At 46.8% G+C, this 21,648-nt stretch overlaps 1 protein-coding gene across 1 annotated transcript in view; it reads left to right on the top strand.

Annotated features, from left to right (window-relative positions):
* The window catches only part of COL26A1 (collagen type XXVI alpha 1 chain), a 166,724-nt gene that overhangs the window by 66,795 nt on the left and 78,281 nt on the right, over positions 1 to 21,648 (top strand). The gene's annotated exons all lie outside the window — the stretch shown is intronic.

Here is a 21,648-nt window from a genome sequence, read left to right as displayed (position 1 = left end):
ATTCCTGAGATGGCTGTGGGGGGTCCTGGGGCAGTTATTTCCATTCGTTCCCATGGCTGCCTCTCCGGGGAGCCTGCAGGCCAGAGGTGCTCTCCTCAGTGGGCTTTGCTTTGGTTCAGAAGCGGTTCCCCAGGAGAAGTGTGCTTTTCTCTCGCTGTGTCTGGCCTTCCTTCCAAGCACTCAGGTCTGTCTGGTCTTACGACTCTGGATTTGTGACTGCATAGGGGTAGCTGGCCTCTCTCTGGGCCTGCTTCCTCCCTTCTCTGTCTCTCCAGGTCCTCCTTCCTATCAGCCTCCTCCCCTTCCTCCCTGGATGCTCCAGGAGTGCAGGCCAAAGGCTTGGAGATACTTTCCTTCATAGATATGCTCATATGCAGTCAATCCCTGGTATTTGCAAGTTCTGTATTTGTGAACTGGCCGACAGGCTAAAGTTTATTTGCAACCCCCAAATCAACACTAGCAGCATTTTTGTGGTCATTTGCAGATATGCACAGAGAGGCAAAAATTTTGAGTTGCTCAACTTGCATGCTCCCAGCTGAGGTTGAAGAAGGTGAAATTCTGCCTTCTTGTTTCATCTCCCATACTGCACACAGGTGTCCTTTTCACGGTCTGTTTAATGCCACGTTTTTCACATTTTTATGCTTTTTTGGGGAGAACCTGTTGTTTAAAATTTTTCCAAGCATAGGGCTGCCTATTGTTCTTAAGTGCAAAAGGCTATGATGTACCTTAGGGAGAAAATGCATGTGATAAATAAGCTTTGTTCAGGAATTTAACAAAACACAGAGGATGTGGGATGAGGTGCGCCTTTTTTATTATATTACTGTTGGCTGAGAGCTCAATGTTAATTCATCAACAGTTTCTATTCAATAAGGTGTCTTTAGGTAGAAGTATACATAAAACAAGGTTACATATGATCAGTTGATGAAAACGTGGTGCTCGTAGGAACCTAACCCTGTATTTCCTCTAGGAACAATGGTTCAGCATTTGCTAATCAGTTTCTGGTGCCTTTATTGGACATAATTACCATGAATTACAAGACCAACTGTATGTATGAATCTATAACTATATTTATCTATCTAGCAAGACTTATTCTTATTACAAAAGCAAGTACATGTTCAGTGTAGAAAGAGTGAAAACACCCTTTTAAGTTAACCTCAAGTCTCACTTAGATGAATGTCTCCAGCCCATTTTTGTGCTGACAGGTCAGTTGTAATGTATATGTTGTTTGATAACTTTCTTTTTCATAAAAATTGTCATGAACATCTCTCCTTGTCAATAGATAGTTTTCTATAGTATCATTTTCAGTGGCTGAACTAAAAATGGTATTTGGGTACACTCTTTATTAAACCCTAGTATAAGGTATTTAAGTAGTTTCTAATTTTAAATTATTAATAACATTGCTGTAAACGTATTTTTAATCAAGTAAAATTTACATATACTGAAATGCACCAGTCCTAAGTGTACAATTTGATGAGTTTTGATAAATACATCACTTCCCAGAAAGTTTCCGCCTCTAAGCAACCACTGTTCTAATTTCTATCATCATAGATCAGGTTTACCTATTCTTAAACTTCATTTAAGTGAAATCATGTGCTATGATTCCCTTTTATGTATGGTTTCTCTCACTTAACATAATTTTTGAGATGTGTTCATGTTGTTATATGCGTATCAGGTTGTTCATTTTTGTTACTGGGTATTATTCCATTGTATAAATAACCATAATTTTATTCATTCTCCTGTGGATAACCCTAACCCTAACCCTAGTTTTTGGCTTTATGATTAAAGCTTCTGTGACTGCAAAGAGGTGTCCTTTTCACCTGGCCCTATAGTTTTCTTTGTGGGGAAGTTTTCGATAACAAATTTGTTATCAGATAAATTTGATAACAGATTTTATAAATATAGGTCTAAGTTTTGTCCCCATGGATATTTTTCTACGTAATTCTATTCTCTCTCATATTCCGTCCACCACATGTGCCTCAGCCTCCTGGAACTCTGCTTTCTCTTCAGCTCAGGGTGAGTGCTGTGTTCTCCTTAGTCCCTGCTCCATGCACTCAGGTCTGGAGGTGCCTCCAGGAACCACCTTGTTGGTTCTTCTTCTCTCAGGAATCATTGTTTCACAGTGTTCAACGTCTGTGAACATTTGTTCTGTAAATTTTGTCCAATTTCTGAATTGTTTATGGTGAGAGGGCAAGTAAAGCATGAGTTGGTATGATTGGAAACAGAAATTGAATATTTTCCTTTATTGGATTTTTAGTTATACCTTTCTGTATTACTTCTTAGTTATTCTTCTAAAGATTATAGTCTGTTTTCTTATCATAGTAAATAAAGTAAATATGGGGATATTCCATATAAATTAGAAGAAACCATCTATAATAATAAAAAGGTAATATGCTAATTAGACTGGACAGCCGAACGACCTTCTGGACATCCTTTGGGATGAAGCCACCATGGCAGGGGCCAAGGCAGAGGTGGTTAGGGACCATCAGGCAGGCAGAGTGGTTAGGGGCTATCAGGCAGGCAGGCAGGTGAGTGGTTAGGATCCAGCGGTCCCGGATTGCGAGGGGGATGTCCTGGATTGTGAGAGGGTGCAGGCCTTGCTGAGGGATTTCCTCACCACATGAATTTTGTGCACCAGGCCTCTAGTTAATAATACAATTCCATTTATCCACCACCACCATTCTTTGTGCTATTGTTGTCATATGTTTGAAATCTAAATGTGTTATAAAATTCAGAATTCAATATTATAATTTGTGCATTAACCAGACAGATAATCTTTTTAAAAAGTGAAAGGAGAAAAAAATAGTGTTTTATTTATCTCATAGTTATCATTTTTAGTGATCTTTAATTTCTTTTTAAAGCTCTGAACTTCCACCTGGTATCCTTTCTCCTCAACCCCAAAAAGTTATTTCAGCATTTCTTTCTTTTTTTTAAAAATATTTTTATTGATTTCAGAGAGGAAGGGAGAGGGAGAGAGAGATAGAAACATCAATGATGAGAGAGAATCATTGATCAGCTGCCTCCTGCACGCCCCCTACTGAGGATCGAGCCTGTTCTGCCCTTGACTGGAATTGAACCCGGGACCTTTCAGTCCTCAGGCCGACACTACACCCACTGAGCCAGGGCTCGGGCTTGGGCTAGGGCTATTTCAGCATTTCTTGTAGTGCAGATCCACATGCAGTAAATTCTCTCAACTAAAACTTTTTTTTTTTTAGTAACTACTTTGCCTTAATTTTAATTAGTTAATGAATTAAATTGTGGTAAAACACACAGACATAAAACTGACCATTTTAACCATTTTAAAGTGTATAAATCAGTGGTATTCACAATGTTTTGCAACCATCCCCACTATCTAGTTCCAGAACTTATTTTTATCACTTCAAAGGGAAACTCTATACCCATTAAGCAGTCATTCCTCATTCTCCCTTCCCTTAGCCCTTGGCAACCACAAATCTGCCTTCTGTCTCTATTGATTTGCCTATCCTGGATATTTCATATAAATAGAACCATAACACTATGTGGCCTTTTGTGTCTGGCTTCTTTTACTTAGCATAATGTTTTAAAGCTTCATCCAAGTTGTGGCATATATCTGAATAATGAATAAAATTCCATTATATGGATATACCACACTTTGTTTTTTCATTTACCCATTGATGGACACTTGGGTTTTTTCCATATTTCAGCTATTGTGAATAGTGCTGTTATAAACATTCATATACAAGTTTTTGTTTGAACACCTGTTTTCGATTCTTTTTGATATATACTTAGGTTTGGGGTTTCTGCATCATATGGTAATTCTATGTTTAACTTGCTGAGGAGCTGTAAAACTGTTTTCATAGTGGCTATACCATTTTACAGTGTAGAAGAGTTCCATTTTCTCCAATCATCATCTCCAAAACTTTATTTTCCATTAAGTTTTGAATAATATTTTCATTGAGTTCATAATTCTGGATTGATAATTTTTTTCTTTCAGTACTTGAAACAAATTGGTTGATCCATTGTCACTTGGCATTTATTGTTTCTGGTGAAAAGTCTGCTGTACCCATATTGTTGTTTCCCCTCTCTGAATGTGTTTCTTCGCCCACTCTGGTTATTTTCAAGTTGTTTTGTTTTGTTTTTGTTTTTTGTTTTTTAAATCATTGTCTTTCAGCAGTTTGACTGTGATGTTACCAGGTGGGATTTTCATAATCCTGTTTGGGGTCCTTTGAGCAGTTGGACCCATAAGTCAATATTTTTTTTTGGTATTTGTTTTTACCAAATTAAAAAAATTTTGTTCATTGTTTTTTCAAATAGTTTTCTGTCCTATTCTCTTCTCTCAAGATTCCATTTGCCCACATGTTAGACTGCTTGATATTGTCATTGAGGTTCTATTCTATTACACCTCTGCTCTTCAGATTGGATAATTTCTATTGATCTGTCTTCAAAGTTCATTGACTTTCTTCTGATACCTGTGATCTTTTTTTTTTTTCCCCAGCTTTTAAAAAATTTTATTATTTTTTTTCTCTCTCTTTTTTTTATTATTAGTTAAGGTATTACAAATGTGTCCTCATCCCCCCCATTAACCCCCAACCTCCCCCCGCCCTGCCCCGCACACTCATGCTCCCATCCCCCTGTTGTCCATGTCCATTGCTTTGGCTTATATACATGTATACAAGTCCTTCGGTTGATCTCTTCCCCTTACCCCCGCCCTCCCCTACTTTCCTTCTGGGGATTGATAGCCTGATTGCTGTTTCTCAGTCTTTGGGTCTGTCCCTTTTCATCAGTCTATGTTGTTCTCTATAATCCACAAATGAGTGAGATCATGTTACCTGTGATCTTCTGTCAAGGCCATTCAGTGCAATTTTCATTTCAGTTATTGTACTTTTCAGTTCTAAAATTTCCATTTGATTTTTTGTTTATATTTCCATAAGGTTTTCCCACCTGTTAAATTATTATGACCATGATTTATTTAATATCCTAGAATTTATATACAACAGCAGCTTTTAAGTCCTTATCTTCTATTGCCAACATTTGGGTCATCTTAGGGTTTCTATGTACTGACACTTTTCTCTTAACTTGGGTCATAACTACTTCTTTTCCTTCCTTCCTTCCATCCTTCCTTCCTTCCTTCCTTCCTTCCTTCCTTCCTTCCTTCCTTCCTTCCGTGTTAATAACTTGGTTATATACTGAACAATTTGATATGTTGTAGAGGTTTTGGTTTCCTTGAAGAGCATTAATTTTTGTTCTAGCAGGCAGTTAATGTACTGTAAATTTATTAAGGCTTGTTTTTAATACTTTATTGGGGCGCGTATGTAAACCCCTTAGACCTAGGAAATAGTTTTTATTCTAAGGCATAGACTGTCTGTGGTTTCAAAGTCAAGGCCCTAGGTGTTAACTATACCTGCTAACGTGGAGAGACTTAAGCTCTAAACCATCTTCCCTCTGTTGGGTAGCAGCTTATGTCTTTGCTCAGCTTTTGTAGCCTTCCCACTATTGTTTTCTACTGAGCTCATTGGACTCTCGCTTACACATGTACATTTCAGGAGTCAGCCCATGATTTCAGGGGAGTGTGTATACAGAGCGTGGGGCTCTCTGCTCTGTGTGCCTACTCCCTTATTCGACTTCTTCCCTCAATTCCCAGGTCCCCATGGCAGCCTTAAATCTAAACAACTGCAGCTTTTGACTTGAGTTCTGACCACTCCGCACTGTCTGACCTGAGGTGTACCCTCAGGGGAAAAGCCATATAATGTAGAATTCACTCAGTGCTATTCCCTTTTTGCAAGTATTGACTTCAGTTTAGGCTGGGTTTTTGTTGGTTTCTAGTGTCCTCAAATAGTTGTTTATAATTTTTATCTAGAGTTTAGAATTTTTATCTAAAGAAGCTACTCCATCATTACTGGAACTGGAACGTTGTGAATGGTTGTTTAAAAATTTAATCTAGAGTTTAGAATTTTTATCTAAAGTAAAATTAGTGTGATACAAGCTACTCCATCATTATTGGAGCTGGAACGTTGTGACATCTTTTTACTAAAGTCTCTCCCCACCCCTTTAATAATTTCCTTAGGATAAATCCCTGCAGAATTATTGAGTCAAGGCTTTTGAATCATATTGCCAGTTTAGCCCCGAGAAAGGTTGCTGGCATGGACAGACTGAGAGGTTCTGGAGGGCAGAGAGTGCTGTCATCATCTGTTTCCCTTTGTGGTGCCCCAAAGAGTGTGTGGCACTTAGTTAGGGTTCTAAGTTCCTAGTTAGAGTTCAAGGCTGTTGACTCACTCTGCTTATGGAACATGATTTCCACCAGTGCTGATCAAAGGAATCGGCATAAGCATGGTATACAGTACTATTGCTTCACCACTAGATTTTATTTAAAAAGTAGTTCCTTAAGCCACATTCTACCAGTAGATGTCCCTCCAGTTAGTTCCATCATCATCTTCATCAACATCATATCATCATGCCATTATTTCTTACCTTTGAAATGGCACTTTATACTTCAGAAAGGGCTTTCAGTCACATAGTTCTATATTACCATGGTATAGATGCTGTTACAGGCTGAACGTGTGTTCCTCCCTGTCATTCATATATTGAAATCTGTTCTCCACAAAGTGATGATGTTAAGAGGAGAAACCTTTAGAAGGTGAGTAGTTCATGAGGGTGGAGACTTTATAAATGGGATTAGTGCCTCAATAAAAGAGAGCGCCCTCCCCTCCTCTACCGGGTGAGGACACATGAAGACGACAGATGCCTATGAACTAGGAACTTGGCCAAGGTCAGCCAGGTGAGAAGTGGCCTGTGCAGAATTAGAACCTAAGTCTTTGCTCCCGATTGAATGCTTTTTACTCTAAGCGACCTGGGACCTGTGATGTCTTGAGAAATCTGATCCAAGTTGTCCTAGCATAAGGGAAAGGCAACTGGACTCTGGGCTGGCCCCTTCCTGCAGTAAGATGGCCTGCTCCATAGTGTATTAGAGGCCAGACCTAATGTTGCCTTGGTGTTGTGGAGAAGATCTGCCACAAAATCAGCAGGAGATGAAAAGTTTAAGTAGGGGATTTTTTCTTTCTTTCCTTTTTTCAGTTGGAGTCCTGGCCAAGACAGGAAATGAACCCTCTGGGCCCCCATCTAGGCAAGGACAGGTCCAGGGTGAGGTGGCTTAGCTAGTGCATCCAAGCCTTGAGCTGATTGATTTACGTCCAAGATGATGTTGACATTTCACCCCTGGCTCGAGCTCTGTGTATGAGTGTGTTTGTGTTTTGAATGGCTGAGGGTTCAAAGCCAGAAGGAGTTCTCCTGGGAGGAGGCTGCAGCCTCCTGGCTAATCTGCAGAGCTCAGCATTTTAGGGAAATGATTCTCAGTGAATCTCATGATATTTCCGAGACTTGCCTACTAAGGCTATCATTAAAGCGAGTAGTGCCGTTTATTCAAAGTAACTGAGTGCCTGGGAGATTCCCGTCACTGTGCTAGATGCTTGGGTCGCATTGATGAAAAGGAGACCCTAGGAGCTCCCAGCTGGGGTGTGTGTGTGTGTGTGTGTGTGTGTGTGTGTGTGTGTGTGTGTGTGTAGGGGCAGAGGAATGAGCAAATAACCCTAATGCTATAAATAAGGGTGTTGCTAAAGGTATGTTTGAGCTGCTGTGGGACCCACAGAGGTGGGACGCTGGGGGTCTTCCTTCATCAATGCCTGGCCTCTGGATCCAGCTTAGCTCATTTTCTCAGGACTCCACTCCACCGGGCATCCCCTCTCTTCCATAGTTTCCACATTTCTAACCCACGGGTTCCTTCCCATCAGCACATACACATCAAGCATCACTCATTTTTAAGAAGATAATGTTACTGATTTTGCGTTGCCTTTAAGCCATGGCCCTCACTTGGGTTTCTTTTCTCAGACAAGTTTCTTGAAAGAACTGCCTGCCTTCCCCGACTCAACTTCCTTACTTCCCTGGTCTCCTCCAACCTGTGAGGCTGGACCTCTGCCCCATTTACCATGCACAGCTTCTCACGGACTGACCTCCGTGCAGGTTATAGCCTTGTCGTGTGTATTTCCATTTCCCCAGCCACTGGCAAAGAGCTGGAATGTGGCGTGCTTCTTAAATGAATGAATGAATGTATGAGGTTCAGCTGGTGGATGTATGACTATCTTCATTTTATAGTTGAGTCACTGAGGCTTAAAGGAATACTGATATTACTATGTGAGGCCCTGCAGAGTCAATGGGGCAGGTGGAGGCCGAGCGACAGGACGAGGAAGATGCCGTTGTTGCTACTGCTGTCTGTCTGGCTGAGCTGAAGCGGACTTCATAGGGCCTGACCACTCGGTCATTTTAAACATCTGCCTCCCTCCTGGCATCCATGGTAAACTTTGGGCCCTAGACTGCTGGGAAGGACGCGCTGAGGGCCTTTCCATTTGGCATCTGCTCTTGTTCTCAGCTTCCACAGACAGCATGGCCTTGCTGATGAGATTGTGGGCCCTTTGATACTTCATCCCAGCCTGGAGTGGTTCCAGCTCTTGGAATGGGTTTTGTTGTCAGACAAGCATCTTTCGGCACCTCCCGTCATGCTGTGTGGGGCTGTAAATATCCACAGATGTCACCTGCCTTTTCTTTTTCTGGTCAGAGCTTTCATGGGGGCCAGTCCCTGTCGCAGGCACACAGCTCGGCTGCTGGGCTGTCTGCACATCCAGAGGGCTCTCAGCACTCCCCATGGTGGCTTCTTCTCCCACAGGCATTTTATAGGGGGCGACAGGGGCCAGAGTGATGCCACAGGACATGATGGCTAAGCTCATGAATGTATGAGACTCTTCTGGGTCTGGATGAGAACACCCAGGGGAAACCTGGTCATTTCCCCGTTGGCCACAGGGACCCTGCGTCTCCAGGGCAGAGGCCCCAGGTGTAAGGCAAGGTTCTCCTGTCTTACAGCATGCTGAACACAGGGCGGGAGATGAGATGTAGGAAAAGGCAGGCAGAGCCTGGGGAAGTCAGTCTCTCTTGCTCTAGTCAACCACGTCTTTGAGAGGTGAGTGGAAGCTAGCCTGGAGACAGGGAGCCAGACCATATGAGCCCTGGAATGTTGCAGTTGCTGTGAGGGGATAAGATGTGTGTGTGTATGTGTGGGGGGGAGGGGTAAGATGTGTGTGTGGGAGTGGGGAAGGTGGGGGCTATGGATGGGAAAGAAGGAAGAGCCAGGCAAAGGGCAGAAAATGTGCATTCCACCTGTCTGAGTGGCTGGGGTCCCTGGATTTAGCTTCTGATGCTCTGGGGATAACATGTTTGTTCTCCAAGTGGCCAGTTAAATTCCAGGAGGCTTCTCTTCAGAACACTCAGGAGGCGAATAGAGGACTTTAGAACATGGCCTGGATGTTGAGTGGAGAAGTAGAGGGTTACATTAGGAAAATAGGAGAAAACATAAAGAAAGAGGTAGTTATACTATTCAGCAGACCAGGGAGTTGGTTTTCTTCCTCCTCCTTCTCCTTCCCATTTTGATCCTCTCTGGGGCCAAGGCTACACCCTGGGGCTCAGGGTCCCACTCTTTGGCTTTGAATGCTCAACCCATCGCACTATTGCAGGGAAGCATTTCCAGAACCCTGGCCCCTGAGTCTGGGGTCCTAGGCAGTGAGCACATCTCACCCACATTGTGGCCAGAAAAGGGGAAGGGCTTGACCAGTGTCTTCAGCCATAAGCTCATCTGTCTATGCTGTCCCAGTTTGGGCAGATCCACTGCCGGCACTCCACTGCAGCCCCATCCTTGGGGTCTATGGGGTTGACTGTTTGGGGCTTGCCTGTGCTTAGCAGAAACCTTGGCCTATTGTGATGGGTGGGCCCCATCCAGGAAGCACGTGTAACTTACAACTCCATCTTCTAGGTATTTTTGCTTTTCCTCCTGGGGCCCCAACAGCAGCATCAGTAACAGCTCCCTGTACTCATGCTCAACCACTAAGCCACACTGGCCGGGCTTCCCCCCTCTTTGAGTACAAGGATAGGCCAAAATTGACAAGCAGAAGTGGGCTTATTAGATAGTTTTTCTGTTAAAGACGGCTGCTATCCTGACCCTAAACTCAGTCTTTTCCAGAAAAGGGGAGGAGGTGGCTGGGGGTCCAGCCTTCCCAAAGGCTGTCTTCTTACAATTAATCCCAGTGTCAGGCAGAGAAGGCCCAGCTCTCAGGACTTGGGGTTGAGAACTTCCAGTGGAAAGCAGGTGAGAAGAGGGGTGGTGGGGCTGACATCTCCTGGAACTGCGGAACCAGCTGCCCTTGCAAAGCACTACGTGCCAGAGCTGGGTGACTCTGGGCTCCAGATTCTGAGGGATGTTGGCCTGGAGCAGGAGGGCGGTTTGCGCAGTGCCTTTGCGCAGTGCCTCACGGCAGGAGGTGGAGGGGATGCTGGAACCCTGCAGGGATGTCACCAAGTTCACTCTCCCCACCTCTGAAGGCTGTGTCTATGGGCGCCGAGGAGGCACCATGCAGCCCCACCAGGTTCTGTCTTGTGAGGGGTGGAGGAGCCGTAATCCCTTAAGGAAGAATGGAGAGCCAACCTCTGGCTGCCCTAGTTCCCATGGGAAAGCTTGACCCAATTTATTTTTATGCGATGACAGCACCGTTTGTATTCACATGTCCTCAGTGACAGGCTCTTTTCCAATCCACTTGTCTCAGCGTTGGCTGTTATAACGGAATCCCATACACTGAGTGGCTTTAAAAAGCCCAGACATTTACTTTTCACAGTTCTGGAAGCTGCCAAGTTGAAGATCAAGATACGGGCAGATTCAGTTTTTGGGAGCGCTCTCTTCCTGATTACCTTCTCACCGTGTCCTCACATGCTGGGGGTGGGAGAGGGGGAGAGCACTTTCTGGTGTCTCTTCTTATAAGGACACTTATTCCAGCATGGGGTCCCCCTTGTGACCTCATCTAAATCTAATCGCCCCCAAAGACTCCATCTCCAAATACCAGGGGGTTAGGGCTTCCTTGTGAATTTTGGAGAAATGCACACAATTCAGTCCATTGCTCCCCTTTCCCCCCCGAATCTCGAACAGCTGGAGGTGGGAGGGGGACTCCTGGCTAGTTGGCTTGTCCTTTGCTCATGTGGCCTGACTTTGGTGTCCCACGTTATACCGAGGGAGCCTTGCAGTCTGAACCCTCTGCCCACCTACGTTTACTGGGGGCCTGGCCCCTGGTGGCAGCCACTGTCTGCCGCCCTGAGCTCCCTCTGACTCCCATGGTCTAACCAGTGGTCGGCAAACTGCGGCTCGCGAGCCACATGCGGCTCTTTGGCCCCTTGAGTGCGGCTCTTCCACAAAATACCGACTTCTGCGCATGGGCCACGAAGTTTCAACCGCACTGTACGTGCGCACCCGCACGTGGTATTTTGTGGAAGAGCCACACTCAAGGGGCCAAAGAGCCGCACGTGGCTCGCGAGCCGCAGTTTGCCGACCACGGGTCTAAGCAATCACTCTGGTGAGAGTCTGGGTTTCAGCAGCCCCCTGTCATCCTGCCTCACACCTCAAACTCAAATCTACCCTTCACATAACCATCAGGGGGACATTGTAAGGGGCAGATTGGACCTTGCTGCTACCCTGCTGAAACCCCCCATCACTCCCCTTCCTCCACAGGAAGACGTCCAGCTCCTTAGGCCTGTGTCTCTGCCTGGCGTCAGCTCTTCATCGCCTCCTCTCACGCTTTAAGCAGAACCGAGCAGCTTCTAATAATCTAAACAAACACATCAGGCTGCTTCCCGCGTCTGTGCCTTTGCACTGGCTGTTCCCAGGCCACCAATGCTCTTCCCCATGTTGCCTGACTGTGGAGCCTCTCTGCCATCCCTTACACCCTGTGTGGCGGCCTCTTCCTCTGTTAGCCTTCCCCATCCTGTCACTACCGAGAGGTGTGAGCGCCCTCTGTGCTGCCTCCGCACGCCACGCACACACTCACGGCAGGTGGCACACTGGGTGATGGTTATGGAACTCCTCCTTAGGCCCCTCTCCCCCCACTAACTTGTGAGCTCCCGGATGACAGGCCGTGAACCTGACTCCTTTGTGTCCTTGTGCCGGCAGAGGGCCCAGCACGTAGCAGGTGCTCAATGAGTGTTCATTAAAACACTAAAGTTTGGCTTCGGGGGTTCTGTGCAGGGAGAGAGCTCCTGCTTAGGACACCGGGCCTGGGCTCTGAGGATTCTGTTTTAACACAGCTGTGCAGGCATCCACCGCTGACATGGAGCCAGGCCCTTGCTCCGTGTCCTCGTTTGTAAAATGGGGGCAGAGGAGACTCAGCCTGGTCTAAGGGGCCTTGGCCCAGGCCTTCTCCAGGGGACGGGGCTCTGGGCCAGAACTGTCCTGGACCAAACAGCTGACACCGAGCCTGGGCCTTTTCCTTCTCCCAACGTAAAAAAAAATTGTGGTAAAAAAAACAACACAGAAAACACCACACACCCCATAAAATTTACCGTCTTATCCATTTTAAGTGTACAGTGCAGGAGTGTTAAGTATGCTCACTCTGTTGTGCAACCTTTTTTTTTATCTCGAAAACCTGAAATGCTATACCTAATAGACAACATTTCTCCATTTCCCACGCCTGCCATTTTACTTTCTGTTTCTGTGAATTTCACTACGTTAGATACCTCATGTAAGTGGGATCATGTAATGTCTGTCTTCCTGTGACTGGCTTATTTCACTTAGCACTCAGGTTCATCTATGTTTTACCATACGAGAGAACTCCCTTTTTAAAACTGAATAATATTCCATTGCATGTATATGCCACAGTTTCTTTATCCATCCGTCTGTGGACATTTGGGTTGACTTCATCTCTTGACTATTGTGAACAGTGCTATTATGAACATGGGTGTGCAAATATTTCTTCAAGATTCTGCTTTCAATTATTTTGAATATATACTTAGAAGTGGGATTGCTGGCTCATGTGGTAGTTCTATTTTTACATTTTTGAGGTACTGCCACACTGTTTTCCACAGCAGCTGCACCAATTTACATTTCCACCAACAGTGCACAAGGATTCCAATTTCTCCACGTCTTTGTCAACACTTGCTATTCTCTTTCTTGATACAAGCCATCCTAATGGGTGTGAAGTGATACCTCATTGTGGTTTTGATTTGCATTTCCCTAATGATTAGTGATATTGAGCATCTTTTCATAAGCTCATTGGCCATATCATTTTTTTTTTTTTTTGCCATATCATCTTTAAAGAAATGTCTGTTTGCCCTGGCCTGTGTTGCTTAATTTTTAGACCAGTGGTTCTCAACCTTCTGGCCCTTTAAATACAGTTCCTCATGTTGTGACCCAACTATAAAATTATTTTCGTTGCTACTTCATAACTGTAATGTTGCTACTGTTATGAATCGTCATGTAAATATCTGATATGCAGGATGGTCTTAGGTGACCCCTGTGAAAGGGTCGTTGGACCACCAAAGGGGTCGTGGCCCACAGGTTCAGAACCGCTGTTTTAGAGTTTCGGCTCATGCACTGAGGGCTGCAGGTTCAATGCCCAGTCAAGGGCACATATCTGGGTTGCAGGTTCACTCTCCAGCCCTGGCCGGGGCTCATACAGGCGGCAACCAATTGATGTGTCTCTCACATTGATGTTTCTCTCTCTTTCTCTCCCCTCCCCATCTGTTCCTTCCAAACTCCTTAAAAATCAATGGAAAAATATCCTCAGGTGAGGATTAACGAAACAAACAAACAAAAAAGAAATGTCTATTCAAGTCCTTTGTCCATTCTTGAATCAGGTTGTTTATTTTTTATTGTTGCGTTATAGGAGTTCTTTATATATGCTGGGTACTAACCCCTTATCAGATATATAATTTGTGAATATTGTTTCCCATTCCCTTGGTTGCCTTTTTACTCTGTTGATTGTGTCCTTTGATTCACAGAAGCTTTTAAGCTTGATGTAATCCCACTTGTCTATTTGTGTGTGTGTGTTTTTGGTGTCATATGCCAAAAAACCATAGCCAGACTCAATGTCATGAAGTTTTTTCCTGTGTTTTATTCTAAGAGTTTTAAAGTTTTGGTTCTTACGTTTAGGTCCTTAATCCATTTTGAGTTGCCTTTTGTATGTGATGTTAGGTAAGGGTTCAACTTCCTTCTTTTACATGTGGATATCCAGTTTTCACAACATCGTTTGTTGAAAAAAATTGTCATTCCCCTCTCCTCAATCTTTTTAATGAAAGATTTCAAACATACAGAGAAGTTAAAAGAACTATACAGTGAACACCCCACCCCACAGCCACTATCTAGATTTTACCATTTACCATTTTACTATATTTGTTTTGTGAGCTATCTATCAATCTCTCAATCCCTTTCTCCATCTTATTTTTGGTGCATTTCAAAGTAAACTGCAGACATCAGCCCACCTCTTCCTAGGACTCCTACACACATTTGTATCCAGCAGGTATTCAATGCTGGGGGTCCTGGGCTTTCACGGACATGAGCCATGTAGCCTCAGGACCACCCTGTGAGGAACACATAGGCCAACTTTTTCATCCCTGAGTCCTCTCCATCCAGCCAGTACTCAAACAGTGGGTATGAGATGAATGAGGATAAAGTGACCCTGCTGGGAGCGGGGGGCGGTGACAGCTGTGACCTGAGCCCCATTTACTCATGGAACCGTAAACCCTGCACTCTCCACTCTACCACACGGCCTCTCTGCTTCTTCCTGCCAATAATTTACCCACTCACAGCACACCTGAGTGGGAAATCCACCCCGCCTTGCGGCCTCCCTGCCGCTCTGATTTGGAGATTTCCAGACACCGCCCTGCACTGTCCAATTTAAGTCTGGAATCAGAGCTGTTAGCTTTTCTTCCCTAGAGGGAATCACTTATGTGCCCGGCTCGGTCTGCCCCTGGGAGGATGTGTACACCCCACGGCCGTCCTCACATTGCTGGGAGCTAAAGAGCTGAGGAGAGTGGAAGCTTAGCTGCCGGGCTGTGCCGAGAGCCCTCGCGAGAGTCCTGCCCTCCGGGCTCAGGCTCCTGGGTTCGCCCCGGGAGGAAAGATGGCCTGGAGAGAGGGGAGAATCATTGCATATCCTTGAGTCAGCCTCTGGCTGTCCTCAGCTAGGGTGGCCCTTGATAACTTAGGTACTTACGTTCCAGACAGCGCTGAGGTGTGGTGGAAGGTTAGGGGTTCATTTGGATTCATAATTATAGGATCAAATTCATATTTGTTTCCTCACCCAAAAAACACAGGTAGTCCTTGACCTTCCTCACCTTTGGGGATTGTTTGGGAGAGTTCACGAAGTTCTATATGAGGAAAAGCTCTGCAGAGTAAACTGGAGGCAGATGTTATTTACTGTTATCCGTGACTCCAGTTCTTACTAAAAGAAATAAAGAGCATAGAGGCTTTTAATAGCGGAGCTTAATTAAATGGTGTTAATCAAGTTGTAATGGGCAGTTGAAAGCAATTGGCAATGTTTTTGTCATTTGAGACCATTTGGACTTTACCAGACACTTGTTTTCAGGTAAGGAGCTGGCAGTGGCCACCTAAAGCTTGGATAATACTGATTTCCCTTTTCTCACTGTGGGGTTGGAGGCTTAGCGGCTGTGAGGAGGCTGGAAGGCACCTCATGGTCCCTGGCTTGCTGGTCTACCTGGGGAGCAGGTTAAACCCGGAGACCTCCAGGCCCTTCTAGACCTCTGGAATAAGAACCTCTGGGGTGGATCTAGGTAGGGTCTCTCGTGCAGGTGGGTCCCAGTCATGGGTCTGAGAAACACTACCTTAGCCCAGCCCTGTGGGCCAAGCTGGCCTCTCTGGGGCCCCTGATGTTAGCTCTGAAGAGAAAGCCCTCAGGCATTTTGCTGCCTTAATTCAAAGAGAAAAAAAGCCGCCCTACTTTCTGCCCAGGTATTAGTCAGTGTTCTCCCGAGGAGCAGAACCAATACGATACGTAGAGATATAGAAAGAGATTTATTGAGTTTTGGGCTCACACAATTTTGGAGGCTGAGAAGTCCCACCATCTGTGGATGCAGCTGGAGGCCAGGAAGCCAGTGGGGTAGTTCCATCCAAACCAGAACATCCAAGAACCAGGAGGGAACATTGGAACCCGAGGGCAAGAGAAGATGGATGTCTCAGCTCCATCAGGGAGCAAATTCAACCTTCCTCCACTTTCTTGTTCCATTTGTGCCCTCACAGGATTGAATGATGCTACCTGCATTGGGAAGGTGACCCTTACTCAGTCCACCAATCTAAATGTTGATTTCTTCCAGAAACACCCTCTCAGACACACCCAGAAATAATGTCTTACCAGCTATCTGGGCACCCCTTAGCCCAGCCAAGCCGACACGTAAAATTAACCATCACAGCCTCTGAGGAAGGGCCCCCACTCCTGCTCACTGTGGCCCAAGAAGGCCAAGTCCGTCCATGGGACCAAAGACCTGTGAATCAAGAAAGTGGGGAGGCCAGAGAGCTGTCCCAGGCAGAGTTCCCAGGGACACAGCCTCTGGGAAGGGGATTGGGCAGGAAATTTATTGGAGGGTGCTCTCAGGATCAACACCTGTCATGGGAAGGGAGGCGGGATGGACGGAGCAGCCTCAGCCTGCCCTAGGAGAGCTCTGACTTGGAAAGGCCCTTGAGAACTGCCTTGAGCGGGGGGTCCATGTGGTTGGGCCTTTATACTTTCAAGTTGATCGGTGATTGGATGTGGACATCTGTCTTCTGCTGAGGCAACTCCTGAAGGGGCTGAGCAAGATGAGCTGTCAGCCTACAACCTTGACCTTTAGCTTTCACACTATAAAGCAGGCCACACCCTGCTACTTCACAGTTGTGCGGTGAAGATTCGCAGCACCCTCCCCATTGCCATCCGGTGGGCCAAGGAGAGGAGAAGGATCAGGACACGAGAGTGAGAGTTTCAGCTAAAGCACAGAGACAGTTTATTCTTGCAATTCAAAGCAAAATAGCAAAAAATTCAGGAAGGGCCTCTTGGAAAAGTCTGAGAGCTGAGGGCCCCCACCCTGCCCCGTGCTCCCTTCCCCATGAGTTAGGAGAGAATGGACTTCATGTTCCCACCACCTCCTGTAGCGCTGCCTGCCCACTTGGTGTCCTGTCTGCTTCCCACTTGGAAATTTGGAAGCTGGGCTGGCAGCAGCTGGGATGGAAGGTCAGGGCCCAGTGGTCTGGAAAGAGGCCTGCACCTGGGTTGGGAGGGCAAGGGGGCTCGGGGGCTCCTGTGGACCAGAGATGATTGCAGCAGAGCACGTCAGAGCAGGGCGCTCCCAGATCCTTCTCTCCTCTGCACTGGGAGCTTCTCTCAGATCAGATGTTTCTACCTGCAGAGAGCCGAGCCTGCAGCTCGAACGCAGTGCCTCTTCTGAGGTGGGGCAGTGTTTCAGAGGGGCTTCAGCCCAAGGAACCTCTTGTCCATGAATTCTGCCACTTTTCGAGCCCCAGTCTCCAGGGCAGGTGGCGGAGGGATAGCTGAGTTCCTGCCCCAGCCGTCGACTGCCAGGGTGACGCCTCAAAGCTGACAGTGGGATTTAGGCAGGGGCTGGATGGCCTGGGGCGTCGGCCGTGGTCCAGGGTTCTCACCTGGAGAGAGGCTGCTGCTTTTGTCTCATCTGTGTCCCATAGCCTGGCCTCGTGTCTGCATCACATGGTGCCTCTGCCTCTCTCTTGCTGAACGGACTCCGTTTCCCCAATCCTTCCCCAGACCAGACAGCCCACCACGGCCTCCGTCCTTGTCACTGCCCGGTTCTCCTGCCCCTGAGGTGCGTGGTGGATGAACTGTGCCTTCCCAACTCCATTTAGACATTTCCCCCCAATGACACGTGACTGGCCAAGGCCAGCTTGAGGTCCATGGGAGCCCAGAACATTCTCTCTGCACCATTTTAACAGAGTCATGGCCCCTGGGCCCTGACTCAGGGGAGGTTCAGGGAAGTTCCAGCTCTCTGTTGGGCCAGCATTGCCCCTCTTACAGCCCTGTGCAGGGCATCCCGGGGTGTGTAAGGCATCAACCCTTCCTATGTAACCAGAAACCCATGGGCAGAGTGTGAGGGTTTATAAACAGCACAAACAGTCCCGAGGGCCCACACAGGACCCCGTGGAGCGGGAGAATGCGCCAGGCCAGCTGGCTCAGGGCCAGAGTGCCTTGCAGCGCCACGGGGATAGTGGCTTTCCCCGAGCTCAGAGGAAAGAAAGGGCTGACTACCTCCTCATTCCTGTTGTCATGGGACTGGCTGACTGCTTTGCTCCTGGTAGCTGAGTTTTCCACGGGGATCTGCGCTTGGCTGGTATATCCCTTACACTCCCGGCACAGTTTGTTCCTGCTGAGGGATTCTGTGTCCCTTACCCACCTGGGGAGTGGAAAGACCCTGGCTTCAACCCAGACCAAGGGCTGGAATCCTGGCTCCACACACTCGCTCGGTGGGCTAGTTACTTCCTCTCTCTGAACCTCAGTTTCCTCATCTATAAAGTGGGCACAATGATGCCTGTCTTGCAGAATTGTTCATTCTATTGTATATCAACTGAGGTGATGTGGCACTGACTGTGGCATATAGCAGGCCCATAATACATGCTTCTTTTACTATTATTATTCTCTCAATTTGCCCAGTACTAGGCACAATGGTATTAGAAATACATTTTGGTATCTTCCCCTTCAGAATATAGGTGCTTAGAACTGAAATGGATCTGAAAATCTTTGTTATGTCTGTGTGTGTGTGTGTGTGTGTGTGTGTGTGTGTGTGTGTGTGTGAGAGAGAGAGAGAGAGAGAGAGAGAGAGAGAGAGAGAGAGAGAGAAGACAGAGAGTTTCACTCTTTGCTTTCTGTTAATGTGACCAGGGTCTGAGTACAGCATGACTTTAGGTCCACAGATTCTCTGGGCACCAGTGACGCTAAGTAGCCTGACAGGTGGAGGTATTAGGAGGCCCTGGTCCTGCTGCCCGTGCTGGGAGCCCTGGGCTGAGTGGCAGGTGAGTGGCCTCACCTGCGGATGTACGATTAGGGTCTGGGGTCCACCCAAATTTTCCTTCAAGGCAGCAGATGCTGGGAAGGGAACTTGGGAGGCAGCAGGTGGTGTGGACAGAGCTTGGGGTTAGAGGCCAGAAGTCATGAATGTTTCTGGCCACCTGACCTTTGCAAGTCACCTGCTGCCAGTTTCTTCTCTGGAAATGCATTCCTAGAAGTCATTATGCTGGGGAGGGGGTACCTTTGAGGTCTGCAAGCCTGGGCTCCATGGCTCAGTGCTCCCCTCGGTGGGGCTCCCCGCTGCCACAGAGCAAGGCCCTTGTAACTATGACGCTGAGCTCTGGTTATTGTAAACTTCCCGCAGAACGCAGAGGGAGGCATACCTTACCATGATGTCATGTCTAGACACCCAGGTCAGGTATAAATTATGGAGACAAAGTAACATGTTCAGTGGTTAAACTGTAAAACTTTAACGAGAGCATTCTGTGACTTGAACATGTGCTGGGGAAGACTGTTCTGGGAGGGAGGAGGAGAGGGCCTCACTTCCCTTTTCACTTCCTCTCTGGCCATCTGTAGGCGCAGGCCCGCCTGTGAGGCGAGGCCCCTAGGACTCTGCGGAGACTCTGGTCCCAGATGGTGGCTTCCTCCGAAGCAGGAAGTGCTCAGCTCTGTTTTCTGTGGATCTGGTTGCTGGAGGTCAGCCCTGCTGAGCTGGGTGGATGTCCGGCAGGTCACAGCCTCGCAGGGCCTCAGTTTCCTTATCTATAAAATGGGGGCGGGGGAAAGGATCTCCCAGCACAAATGTTTCCATCGCCTGATCCTCTGTGACCTGGCAGAGAGAAGCAGTAGACACGCATGTTGAGCAGAAGGAATGCCTTTCTGAGTTTAAGACCCACCTCCTGGGGCCCTGGTGATGAGAAATTTGGCAAGACAGAGGAATGACTCTGTAGGCTGTAAAGTGCCGCGCAGACATGAGGGGGCCTGTCCTGGAAATCTGGGGTCTCCCCTGAAAAGGGCCGAAAACTATGCTGGTAGCCATTTAGGGGATATCTTTGTGGGAAAGGTGGACGCTGTTGTGTGGGTGTTGTTTTTTTCCTGACACCAGATTTTTCGCTCCAACATCAATTCTCAAATTCTTTGATACCACGTGGGTCTTCAACACTTCAGTTCAGTTCTGACACTAACTACCCAGAGTTAGTGCAGACCCCACAAGTTTAGGGCTCAGTCCCACAAGACTGCTCCCCGCTGCCGCCCCCCCCTCCCGCCACCTTCAGACACCAGCTGCCAACGAGCCCTTCAGGCAATTGCACTTCTGTCACCCTGCTGACTACAAATTCATGGGTTCCCACAACAAATCCCTTCGAGTTCGATAGTTCTTCAGAATTTCTCCCAGAACTCAGGGGATATGTTCTGAGAAATGTGCTGTTAGGCGATTTTGTCATTATGCGAACATCATGGAGTGCACTTACACCCATCTAGGTGGCGTAGCCTACTACACACCTCTGTGGTATAGCCTATTGCTCCTACAAGCCTGTACACAATGTTACTGTGCAGACCACAAAAGGTTAAATCAAGCACAAGAGAAAATGATGCAGTCAAGAGACGAGGTAAACACAGATGAATGAGGCTCTGCCTGCACAAGGCATGCTGCTTTACAGCAAACTTTTTTTAATAAGTAGAAAGAATATACTCTAGAATAATGATAAAAAGCATAGTATGGTAAATATATAACACTAGAGGCCCGGTGCATGAATTCGTACATGGGTGGGGTCCCTCGGCCTGGCCAGTGATCAAGACCTATCGGGGGGCCGGCTGGGGTGGGGGGAGGGACTCTGGGAGGTTGGCTGGCCAGTGGGAGCGGGTGAGGGGTGCGGGAGGTTGACTGTGGGAGCGCACTGACTACCAGGGGGCAGCTCCTGCGTTGAGCGTTTGCTCCCTGGTGGTCATTGCGCATCATAGCCACTAGTCAACCGGTTGTTCCAGTCATTCCAGTCATTCAGTCGTAATGATCGCTTAAGATTTTATATATATAGATAGTCATTTATTGTCATTATTGAATATTATGTACTGTACATAATACACTGTGCTATACTTTTATATGACTAGCAACACAGTATATGCTGTGCACTACGATGTTATGATGGCTATGATGTCACTTGGTGGTAGGAATTTTCCGGTTCCATAGTAATATTATGGGGCCACTGTCATATATGTGGCTCATTGTTGACCACAACATCATTATGCAGTGCACGACTGTACTTATGATTAGAGTTTTATTACAAAGGATACAACTCAGGAGCAGCCAAATGGGACAGACGCAGAGGGCAAGGTGTGGGGCGGGAGGGCAGAGCTCCTGTGCCCTCCAGACACAACACCACCTCCCAGCCCTTGCTGTGTCCACCAACCAGGAAGCTCTCAAGTCCCGTTGTTTAGGGTTTTTATATGGGGTTCCATTAAATAGCCATTATTGATTAAATCATTTGGCCATTGGTGACTGAACTCAAATTCCATTCCTCTTCCCACCACTAGGAGGTGGAGGTTGCGGGGGTGAGGCTGAACTCTAATCCAGTGGTTCTCAACCTTCCTAATGCCGCGACCCTTTAATACAGTTCCTCATGTTGTGGTGACCCCAACCATAAAATTATTTTTGTTGCTACTTCATAACTATAATGTTGCTACTGTAATCAATATGTAATTATATACGTGTTTTCCGATGATCTTAGGCAACCCCTGTGAAAGGGTCGTTTGACCCCCAAAGGGACTGCAACCCACAGGTTGAGAACCGCTGCTCTAA

The sequence above is a fragment of the Myotis daubentonii genome, chromosome 4, assembly GCF_963259705.1.
Source record: "Myotis daubentonii chromosome 4, mMyoDau2.1, whole genome shotgun sequence".
In the NCBI taxonomy this organism is placed as follows: Eukaryota; Metazoa; Chordata; class Mammalia; order Chiroptera; family Vespertilionidae; genus Myotis; species Myotis daubentonii.
The sequence above is the reverse complement of the archived record's forward strand: the minus strand, read 5'-3'. Positions and strand labels throughout refer to the sequence as shown.